At 36.4% G+C, this 12,287-nt stretch overlaps 1 long non-coding RNA gene across 15 annotated transcripts in view; it reads right to left on the bottom strand.

Annotated features, from left to right (window-relative positions):
- Positions 1-12,287, bottom strand: part of LOC104912541 (uncharacterized) — a 68,486-nt gene that overhangs the window by 23,334 nt on the left and 32,865 nt on the right. For all 15 annotated transcript variants that reach the window (XR_014885481.1, XR_014885483.1, XR_014885484.1 and 12 more), the window contains exon 3: positions 7,007-7,119. This is a non-coding gene — a long non-coding RNA (uncharacterized LOC104912541). The remainder of the gene's footprint in view (positions 1-7,006; positions 7,120-12,287) is intronic.

Genomic DNA, 12,287 nt, shown 5'->3' with positions numbered 1-12,287 from the left:
TTGGGGTGGGTAATACCTCACTTAACTGTGTTTCTTATGTACAGTCATGATCCAAAGTGGTGCAAATGAAGACAAGAGCATCTGCAAGCACTTAGTGCTTTTACTAAAGCCTTACAGACTTAATGTTTCGTGAATTTGAGCTCTTGTACAAAACCTCACCAGTCTGATAACAGTAAGGACTGGGATGAATGAGAACTAAGAAATCCCCTAAAGCCTTCTTAAAAGAATATCTTAGAAAGGCTTGCATGAACTAAAACACATTTAAGAAAAATATTAGAACAATAATTAAGTAAGAAAAAGCATTTTTTAAATTTCAGGGAAATGCTATAATTAAAATGCAGCCATGGAGGTATTGCTGGCCTCTTTGTTTTTTTTAGCTGTCTACATTTGAAAAATACAAGCTATACATTGAAAAAAAATATGAGATATTAAACAGATGTTTGATTTTACTGTGTCTTAAGCCAAAATGTGTTTCATGTTAGATACTTGCAATTAGCTTCAGAAATATCAAAGTTTTTGGGGAATGACAGTGGTTACTTGTGCAAAAACATCACACTGCCCCATGGAATAAGCCCATACACTCTAAGGGGAGACTGAGATAACATGCAGACATGGCAGCCCATGAATTTACTTCAACCAGCAAAAGATGTTCATGGGTATCCAGAAATTATAAGTGAGACATACAATAGAGGGCTGTGGTTTTCTTAGCAATGCTGAGACTTTTTTAATTTAAGAGATGGGTGGTTTTACTTATGATTGGAGAGGAAAACAAAGGGATTCAAAAGGGATATCCTTGAATTTGATTTTGAGATATTTTGAACAAGTAGTGAAATAAATGCTTTCTATGTCTAACTTGAAAAAGATTTCACTAGATTTGGCACAAGCATACAACTGAGAAATGATCTTCTTGCAATACTTCACTGGCTTACTTCCAGAGAAATTTCTACAGCATTTAGTCTCACAAAATAATTTTCTTACACAAAGCCCACATGTAGATTAAGCATATGTTGGCTGCTCTGCTCCAGCCTATGTGTTTTCATCTAAAACTAAATAAATTAAAGCAACATGGCTATGAAATTTTATTTCAATCCCAATAAAAAAAAAAAAAAGTTCAAGAGTATATGTTTATTTTGAATAGTGTGAAGTATATGCTTTTTTTTTTTTTTTTTTTTTGGTTAAAATAACTTCCAAGTAGGCTGTTATTGAATTATAATACTACATGGCTTACATTTGTCAAAGGCATTGGGTTCATGGGATAAGTACATGTATGTCAGGAGAAAATACGGGCACATTTTAAAATATTCATTTTATTGCGCAATAAGTGTGCATTATTGTACATAATTACATCCCAGAAAAGAAATAATGTCCACAGACCCTAATGAGCATTACAACATACTTCTCACTAAAAGAATAGACACCAAGTGCAACACTGCACAGAAAGACTTCCACTCGTTTTGGAGTGGACCCTCGTCCTGCTCCATGTTTCTAGCACTGCTAACAGAAGGTGCTACCTCAGCTCCCTCAGCCAAGAAGGACACCAAATGTAAGGAACTAAGGGAACTGCTGTTAGGAAAAGATTCGGAGAAGAATGAGTCAGACTAACAGGAGAACATGCTGCCATATTCAACAGTGCAAGAACATCCCCTCCAGACCTCCAGCAATCAGTGTGATTTCCCATAACACAAACCTGGAGCGGCATCACTGCTTCATGAACTGAGGCATGGAAATCACATACAAGACACGTGATTTGCTGGTGTAATTATTTTCATTATTTTTTAAATTTTCGCTAATCTTCACTTCTTTTTCCATATCTGTAAATACACTCTAAATGCTAAACACACTGACCAATAGCATATTATTTCTACGAATATGTAACTTGCATATCTGAGCTGAGAAAGGGATCACATTTCTGTGGGAAGTGAGTATGTTTTTTATTTGCTGGCCAGGTCCCACAGATTTTAACTAGTGTTTGTAAGCCAGCATTGTCTGTATGTCTGAAGTTGTTCACGTGCTAGAAAAGTGACTAATTCAAAAGTAGAGCTGTTGTTTAGGACTTTGTTTTTCTAGTAATTCAACAAATAATTACTCCTTTCCATGGCTATTATGCACTTTTACTACGATGTCAAGTAACACATTATTGAGCTCTTGCATAATTTTAAAAACTTCTTATGAAGCTGGTGCTCAGACAGTTAAGTTTTAAGATCATTGCAACTAGGACATATGGCCAGTATGTACATTGCTTATTTTTTAGGAATAGTCACTAAAATATCTTTAACCACACTTCAGACGTGACCCTAGAAACTAACCTCTGATCAGTTGACTGACCTCTGTAATTTAGCTTCGTGTTCCTTGTTACTGAATTTGTCTACATCCCGGCAGAAGAGGCTGGCTCAAGACTTGAGGCATTTGAAAGATCTGCGGTCTGATTTTATCTCAGTTCTTTTTCTGTTTTGTGCCTTTTCCAACAACTGACGAGCACTGCAGATGGGAATACAGGTCTGCATGGACATGATTAACGATATAGCAATTGCATGACAGTTCCCTGGCTTCCCTGCACCATGGCAGATCCAAAGGACAGTCACAGACGTAAGGCTTAGCAGATGTATATGCACTTGCAGTCTTGGATTGCCTACAAATTCTCCTGAAAGCAATGGGAACTTTTATGTACCTCTTAAACATATCTAGGACTATAAACTCAATCACTTTGGGAAAACAGTTAGATTTGTGTACGAAACCTAAAGGTCTGAAAGATACAAGGAGTGAAAATCTCTCTTTTGTCTTTAAAGTCTACGAAACACTCCAATGCTCAAAGTACTGTAGACATTCAAGTGGATGGTGAGGGAAGGACTCAAAGACTACAGAAGAGCTGAACACTGTAGCTGAAGAGAAGCATGAGTCACACCAGACAGACAACCCCACTAAAAGTAGAATAATGGTTTTTGTGTGGATTTTAATTGCAATCAGTTCACTTCTGAAACCAGAGCAGCACTGGCATGGAACAAGGCCAGGCTCAATAGTAAAATACTGAGAGTACGAATGAGAGGGAGACATCAGTAATAATATAATAGATCTTTGGGCAAACACTTCCAGTGGAAGATGTCCTCGAAGATGGTACTGTTATCAGAACCAGACAATCTTTAAGGTCCCTTCCAACCCAACCCATTCTATGTTCTATGATCTAGATCAGCTGAAAGTAGTAATGAAGCTTCTTCCTGCCTTCATATGTGCTCATTTCAGAAGAAACATGCTCAAAGAATTGAGGCATGTAGGCTTTGAAGGAGTAAATCGAGTTTGGTCAGAGGGGAATGGTGAAATAACAGAAAAGCTGAAGCTCAGTCAGAACATCATAAACCAAAACAGAAAAATATATTTCAAAGACAAGGAGAAGGCAGAGAATACTTGGCAAGAGCCAAAATAAACCCTGATTTATACTACAGATAATGTTATTTGGCATACATCAGTAAAGTGATGAAGAAGTTTTCTAGGCTGGGACCTAATTCTACAATGATATTTCAATTTGCTTTATTTTGAGCTCAAGATATGACCATCAGAAGGAGGGCATAGCACGAAGGAGTCTGGTTTTCTCTATGAATTGAATCTAATAAAGAATTTATGATTTTTATGAGCCTTCTTATGCTTACATCTTTCCCCTATCAAACTTCATTTTAATTATTTGTCACTCTCAATAAACTGCTCCATACAGTATCTGCTGTATTCAAAAATATGTATGCAACTCATTATGCTTTACATATTTCTTCCAGGATGAAAAAAGCTAATTTATCTAGATTTTTCTCTTTTTTTTTGTTTTTTACTTTTCATTTCTACGGTTCATTCCTCATTCCAGTGTTTCTGAAAATATAATAAGATACATATAGCATGATTAAAAAACATAGGACTTCACCTGTCTCAGGGAAAGCATCATAAAGTAAGTGCTGCTTCAGGGAAATTTCTCAAGTCAAAAGAGTATGCAGAGAACAACATAGCATTTAAGGCAACATGCCACTCAAATTATGTCAAGTCTGGCACAGTTGATTTAAAGTACCTTGGTCTTTCTATCCAGAGTTATCCATTTGAGGAGACATAAATATAGAGGATGTAAGATGTCATAAAAGCAACATTGCAGGTTGTGATTATATAAATGAAATAGATGTAAAATAGATATACACACTCATAGGAATTGAAAATAAGCCTGATGTAATTAGGCTTACTTACATAATTTATGGAATCGGTAAATTGTAAATTTATATCACCACATATAAAATGTAGTTGTACTTGATGCAATACAATCCAATATGCTTAATTCTCTGAGGCATGTTGGGAAAAGCATTAAAAATAGTTATACTGCTTAAAACCAAGCATTCCAGAATCAGTACGCTCTCTTTAGCCATGACCAAAAACATATGCCGAGGACAGACCAAATATGAAATCAGAAACTGCCTTTCATTATCTGGATCTCTCAGTTGATGTCCTCATGCATTGTGCAACATCCTGTAAGCTGTGTTCAGCAGCAGTTTACAATCCTTACAATGTATGTGAAGTTACAGTTTCTTTTTTTCCTCATCTTTATCATTTTACATTTACTTTCTTCATCTGCCATTTTAATGACTGTTCATTCATCTCAAAGCATCTTTTCTGCAGTACTTTACTGAAGTTTCAACCTCTATTCCTATTCTTTTTTTCCAATCTTTAATCCTTCAGCTTTAGTGAGGGAGATTTTGAAAGCATTTGGAAAGCCTACTTACATAAAATGGATCATTTTTATCACACACTTATTTCTCCAAAAAACATATACTCCTCTACATTCTAGTTAATCTATTTTATTTTTCTTATGGTTTCTAATATTTTTTATTGTATGAACATCAGATTCATTGGTTTATAATTTTTGGCTTTCCCATGATACGATTGTCACATTTTCTGTCTTTCAGTCCTCAAGAATCAAGGTGGTTTCAGCTAAAGGTTATAAAACAACAACAGTAATTCAGTAACTGCCCTCCAGAATAACTCTACAGTGGCCAGGGGTGGTCCTGGCAATTTTTTCTCTCGTCAAGACAAGATCACTGGCTTGTTCACCACTGTTTTTACTCATGTTTATGTTGGCATGTTCCTAACTATTCTTAGGTAGATCATGTATACGAGCCCTGCCTCCATAGAGAGACAGTGGACATAAGAAATGCCACGGTTCCTTCTTCTTGGACTGCAACTGCTGCCTTTAGCGAGTGCAGGAGAACACTCTCATACAGGCCAGGGGAAGACTGGTCTCTGTTGGCTGAGTGGAGGTTTTGTTGCAAATCTGAATGGATATAAGTTGCCAAATGCCAGAAGTTGCTTTTCCAACCTAATAGCCAATGAACAAAAGCAAGTGGAAAAATCACTTAAACAGACCAAGGAGCAGCAAAATGTTCTTTCCATTCCTCTTTCTACTCATCGAGAAGAAAAAAAAAAACAGCTTGCATTCATAAGAACAAATATCGAGGAAAGCATAGTACTTTTCCATTCAGGAACATAGATTCTTTTCTCAAGAAATTACTGACAAGAAGACGAATGCTCATTTGCCTTACTGGAACAGTAGCAGAAGGAATACATGAAAGACCTGATCCAGCAGAATTTGTCACTGTAACTTCTTTAATCAGGAAAACACTGTACACCTGAAATGCAGAATGTTTTTCCAAGGACTCAGATGGAAAAGATTCAGAACCCCACATCCTACAGCTACACTGGCTCCATGAAATATGACAAAGGGCCCTCAATAACATAAAAATACTACTGTCCAGCAGCAGAGACCACAAGTTACCTAGCTGCCATATTAAGGCACAACTAGGCTTAATAAGAAATAACTGGAATGTTTGTTGATAAGATAAAAAAAAAAATCAACAACAAACAAATTAAGGGGAGTAAAGTAGGAATTACAGGGACAGCTGAACAGTCATGATCAGAACATGCACAGATGGCACACACTGCCTGGGATGGTTTGAGTATATTACATTTTAGTAAGAATACGAATGTGGTTTATGGCTGTGAAGATAGTGTAGGTATAGTATGACAGTCAGGAAAACGGAGGCAGCTGCTCTGCTTCAGTTTAGGATGGAGTGTGCTGAAGTCATTAGTGGGCCTGCCTGTAACACCAGTGACCATGCAGCCCATGGCCTTTGCTATTGGGTAGGTTTCTCAGTCATGCTCTAGGTCAGAAAACTTAACTAGTCCAGACTGTGAGCTCTTCTTTTCCACATATTGAAGAATCCCACCTATTCTCACACTATTTATTACCATGCACCTTTAAGTATCTATTTACATGCATCAGATAGTTATAGCTATTTAGGTGCTGTCAGACAGCAGTAAGTATGATTTCAAAAAGGCGATGAGGGAAGTTTAGTGACTAATATCCCAATATTTGCCCTCTAAGATGGAGTGCTAACGCTTCTAGCCAGTTATTTTGTAAGGTATTCTTTTTAGGACAGAAATAGCAGGACTACAGAGACGTTTATCTATTACACCTATCTATTTAATATGAACATTGTGCTGCCAAGCAAATACGTACTAGCAACAAGAGAATGTTCAGCAATTATTTTCACTTTAATCTGTGAATTTTGATCTATTTGACACTCCCCATTCTGTAGCCAGCAGGATCCAATCATTTTTATCAGCACTTCAAGCACTACAATATGCTACCAAGACTGGAGAAAAATGAGGATGTAAAAGTAATCTGTGCAACAGGTAGATGTGTTTACATATAGATAGTGTGTTTAGTTTGATAAATAATTCTTCCTGTAGTTGGATATTTTTCTAAATATCTGCTATCAAGAAAACACTCTGAAAGTGCCAAGTTCAATTTCCTTTTTCTAGATACAACCAAGTGGACTGAATTTATATGTGCCATATGTATGCCACTGGTTTATCGATATTAAACTCTGAAAATCGTGAAGAAGCCTGGCAAATGAGAGGCTATTTTATTTTAACACAGAAGTGACAGTTCTGTGACCTTTTTATGTCATTTGTCATATGAACTTACCAAGCAGCTTGAGAGAAATGACATCTTGGATGAGAGTCCAGCCTGGTAAACGCAATGACAGTCTGGAGTTTTCTGTTTTTCCCCATTCACTTGTCTTAAGAAAAAAAGGACACCTGGAAGTAGGTAAGTAAGTAAGTAAGTAAGTAAGTAAATAAATAAATAAATAAATAAATAGCAAGTAGAAAACAAAAGGGAATAAAACTTTCTGACAGAACTATACTAGTTAACCTGCCCCAAAAGTAAGTTTGTCTCTTGTTTTATTTTGCATTTCTGTGATGATCTTAATTTAAATAGGCAATGGTACAGTCTGTTCATGAAATGAAGAAGTATGCTAAGTAAGTAAATATGTAGACACAGCAGTAACATGGCAACAAGGCAGACTCCTAAATTCATCACTGTATTTTGTAATTTTTTCCAATCCACTGCTACAGATAAGGAAAACAACAACAAAAGAAAAACCCCACAACTCACAGAATTTTTACAGAAGAGTTTTTTGAATAATTTTCAAAGTACAGCACTGGTGCATGATATTCAGGCATGCAAACAGCATGGGCATGGGCACAATACAACAGCTACACTATGCTTATTGGATCTGGTTCAGCTGAAGCTCAGGAGTGAGTTCACGCTAGATCAGCATCTGTTCCCAAGCTCTCGTGCTGGTGTGACAGTGCAAGAACAGTGAACAGTCATGTCAGGTCAGCATAGCTGGCCCAGCTTCATCCTTGTGTAGCCACAGGCAGTCCAATTTTACATAGTGAACAGTAAGCAACTGGGATGAATGCTCCCATCCTTCCAGGATAAAGGTGTTTTAAAAATTCAAGAACTTATCAATCAGGCTCTAGAGACTCCCCCAGATATTGGCCTCTACAATTCACAAGACTAGTCAAAGTTCACCTGAAACCATTTTACAAGTTAGAGCCATACTTCCCTACCAGAAAATTTTCAATGTGGTATATATATGATAATATATACTTTTACATATATACATATATGTGTATTATATATACATGAACACATATGAATTTGGAAGTAAGCACATATATGCAAACACATGAAAAAACTACAAAAGAAAATTATCATTCTGGATTGTTTTCCTGTGATCGGATTGATCTGAGTGAATTCTGATTTATAACAAGATACTCTGCCGAAATCACCAGTGCAGTAATTAATTAACTTCAGCCAGCTTTAGTTGCTGGCACTTTGCCCTTTTACATTATTAATGAACTAGTTTGTTTTGTTTTCAAGATGAAATACCTACCATTCCAGTTTGCAATAGGATCCACAATGAATATCCCTTTCCATACCAGAATACTTTTGATTTTGCAAAATCAAAGCCTTTTCCTTTTTCCCATTTTTCATACTTAAAAAAAATTAAATTGCACATGTGCAACATTTACTATCTTTCACAAGAGAGACTTATGGCCTTCTGGCCCCAGAACTCTGGGGGTAGGAGAGAGAGTAACAGAAGGGGCAGCAACCAGAGGCTGTATTTCCCCAGCAGACAAGTTTCCTCCCTGCCTTTCCAGCTATTTCCATGCCCTTGGTGCCACAAGGTACTATAATCCAGTAGAATATAACCCAGTAAAAAAATTACCTTTTTTTCTTTTTTTTTTCTTTTTAATAACTAAAAGGGTTTTAGCAGCCTTGCCAGACTAAATCTTATTTTCTAAGGCTCAGGACCTTTGCTGAAGTCTGCTCCGGACAGAAATTTTACAAGATTCTTTAAGAACTGGTAAGTAAAATGGTTTGCAAGTTCAATGTTACATAAGAGTATAAAAATAATTAGTGCTAGGTGCCATTTATTTACAGTGCTTGAAAATGTCTGAGAAAAAGGTGGCAAAAATTATAATTACTAATTAACTTTAAGCTCTGTTCTAGATACATTCATTTTAGCTCTGCATGAAGAAAAGCAGAAGCACTCTTTAATGCATGTGAAATATATGATCAGTATTACAGATGCAGACTTTTAGATCATGCAGAGGGTGTGTTATCCCACTACTTGTCCCTTCACTGGCAAATATGCATTTGGAACAAGTTGCTTCTCCAGAGACAATCTGCATGGCTGGGAGTGGACTAGATCTACTGAAAAAAGGACACAACTGAAGAGCTTTGTTTTGGTCAGTAGACTTTTGCTTTCCATTTTTCAGAAATACAGAATCTGTCCTGATATCTGCTGCCAAAAAAGCATTAGTAGTTGGCTTTGCTCTCCTTTTCAATCAATCATTCGGGATTTGCCTTTTTGGAGGAGGTGGGCAGCAAAAGCTGCCTCTTTTGAAGCAATGAGGACTTTCATTATCACAAAGGTAATGGTTCTGCTGTCATTTTGAATGATAGCAGGTTAGTTTGGAAAAGAAAAGCAACTCTGGGAGAAATGCTGACAAAGAATCCAAATCCAAGTCAATACACTGTCTTAACAAAGAAAAATTACTTTTTAAGGGTAATACCCATTTCATTGAAATTGAATTTATTGATGAAAAGGTGGGAGAAATGATGCTCCTAAAAGAAAACCTTTTTTTTCTTCTAGGGTTTTTTTTTTTTTTTTTTTTTCCCCTCCACTTTGGCAATGCTTTTGATCTTTTACTATGACATATGACAGAAAGTGCTTGATAGAAAGTAAAACAGTATCAATATGTATGAGGAGTTTCTTTCCATACTCCAGCAGGAAAAAAAAGTAATGCTTTGAGAACTCCCATAGCTGATGAGAGAGATTTGCATCTTCTCAGATGCAGTAACATGGCACCAGTTGGGCTCTGAATAGCAGCAGTTTTTGAGCAGCAGTTGTGCGTGACTAGTTCAAAAGACTTTAAGCAAAAGTCTTTGGAAAAGATTGGCTGGCAGTCAGCACTTCTCTTACATCTGAATAAAGATAATCTGCATAGTGATTTCTTAGCATTTCTTCCTTTGCTTCCTCTCCTGTCTAGCAATTCTAGACTTTGTTACATTTGTGAATGTGATGACAGGGACTTGATTTTCTTCCTTTCCATGTTTAAAGATGACCTTGGTGGTAAAGCATGTTTCAAAGTTCCCTCAGCTTCGTTTAATATCCAGACCTTTAAGTGTGGTCTTTAACAGCTGTAAAACGTTCTCATAAATTCCAAGCTATGTATTTTCTATATTGTTTCTTTATGGTTCATTTAGTGTGACATTATATCAAAAATTTTAAAAAGGCATTTCCTTCTCAATCACTTCTGAATGAAGTGTCTGAAAAAAGCACTCCTAAAACTTTCTACTTGAGCCATTAATTAATGCATTGCTTGTTAACTGCTGCTGTAGCTTTTGATTCACAGGCACCAGAACAATCCTGTAGCGATGGATGTTCTGGAAAGGCTTAGACAGTGAGGCTGGAATGTATGCACACGTCACAGTAAAATGAGAAATGACATTCACTTCCAAATGATCTTTATGTGATAATACTTCAAAGAAGTGGTAACATCGTGCTGGATACTGCAAATGTATAAGTAAATACAAGCAATGTACCATGTGTTTTATCAACATTTGCCAGTGTTAGAATATAAAATCAAAACATAGTATGGTGCTTTATGATGCAAGGAGCATTCTTGTAAATAGCATAAATAACAAACCAAGAATATCTGTAGCTATGAATAAAGGTGTCCTGAACATCAGAAAGAGCCTGCTGTGAGGGAAAATCAAAAACCTATGTGGAAATAGAAGGAGCTAGTGGTAATCAGGCCTGTTGAGATGGAGGAATTTAACAGATCTGGTTTTATTTTCACTATTTTTCTACAAAGTAAGAAAGATTTAAATATCCACCAACAATTTTCTACACGAGCTGAGTAGAACAAGCTGTGTTGTAGAAAGCTTTTTGTTTAATGAGCGTTTCCAACCATGAAAAAGAAAAAAGAAACTAGAGAGAAGTATGTGGGGCTACCAAATGGTCTCCATCCTTTTTCTTTTCCCAGAGGAATTTCAGACCTCAGAACACTTGCTTTGGTTTTCCAAATGTCCTGCAGCACTACTACAGACAATACACTGAATACACTGTGTCTGTAGAACTTCTGGTTACTCCAAGTATGTCTACCATAGCAGTTTAGTATATCTGACCCTGTGTAAAATCAACAGAGAAGCTAAAGGGCCAGGTATTCCTTAAGTCCTACAACAGCATGATAGACATAAACTGAGCTGCAAAACTCAGCCAAGAAAGTGCCTGAAAGAGTCTGTGCTGAGCTCTGGGCTGTCACCATTAAATCTGGATTTCATGTGCATTTCTTCATTTATCTACTGTGTAAATAATCGGAACTAACACTGTGGTATTAAGATCAGATAAAATCACATTTTATATTAAGACAGTGTATGGAAATATATAAAGCATCATGTGAAACATAGTCTCTTTTACATATTGCATAGAGCTCTGAAATTGATCAAGGTGTCCCTGGAAATGTATAAGCAATGGATAAAAAGAGCAAAATCCTCATCCTCCAGGGATCAGGCAGCTTCTTGCTGTTCTTTCCTACTGCCTTCTTGATTGAAAATGAGCTTGTTTGGTTTGTTTTCCTCCTGTCATTTCAGTTAAATTAGCGTCAGAAGGCATTATCATAATTTAGCCAACTTCTCTCCACTTAGTAATTCTAAGACAGGCAGTTAAACTGCACACATATTCCCATTTCCATTTCAGCCTGGAATTTGGCCTTCTGTATTAAGTTAGCATTAATCTAAGACTTATGTATAACTTTCAGTAAAGTACATGTTATTTTTGCCAAGTAAAATATAAAAGCTGAGGGAAAAGAAAAAAAAGAAAGAGAAAAACTGTGAACATAGAAAGTTACATATGGAGATGTGTAAGAGTCTACACTGCCACTTTGCTAAAGCAGTCCATATGTGCTTCAGTAACAGTGCAAGGAAGGGAATACAGCTTGTAGACACTTCTAGGAAAGAGAACCACAGCTTATGGAGATGTAAAATAGAGATATGTAAGATGGAAAGGTCATGCAGAAAAAATGGTTTAAACAATTACAGTCATTTATGTATATTTATAAACAGAAGATAACAACATTACCTAAATACAATCTAATACTATGCTTGTGTGTATCTTCATATAAATTGATTGACAGGCTGATGCATAAGACTCCCATAATATTTCAGAAAAATTGTGAAAATAAAGTTGCTTTTAGAATGACAGGTATTTACAGATTTAGCTGTATTTTTCTGAAATAACCCTAATTATGATAGTGGGATTGGACTCAAAGTCTGTCTGTCATGAAACCACATAAGCATAGTATAGGCACATCTATCTAGGTAATACATCACAGTTATTCCACTGATA

The sequence above is a fragment of the Meleagris gallopavo genome, chromosome 11, assembly GCF_905368555.1.
Source record: "Meleagris gallopavo chromosome 11, MGAL_WU_HG_1.1, whole genome shotgun sequence".
NCBI lineage: Eukaryota > Metazoa > Chordata > Aves > Galliformes > Phasianidae > Meleagris > Meleagris gallopavo.
This window is presented reverse-complemented; position numbering and strand designations above follow the sequence as displayed.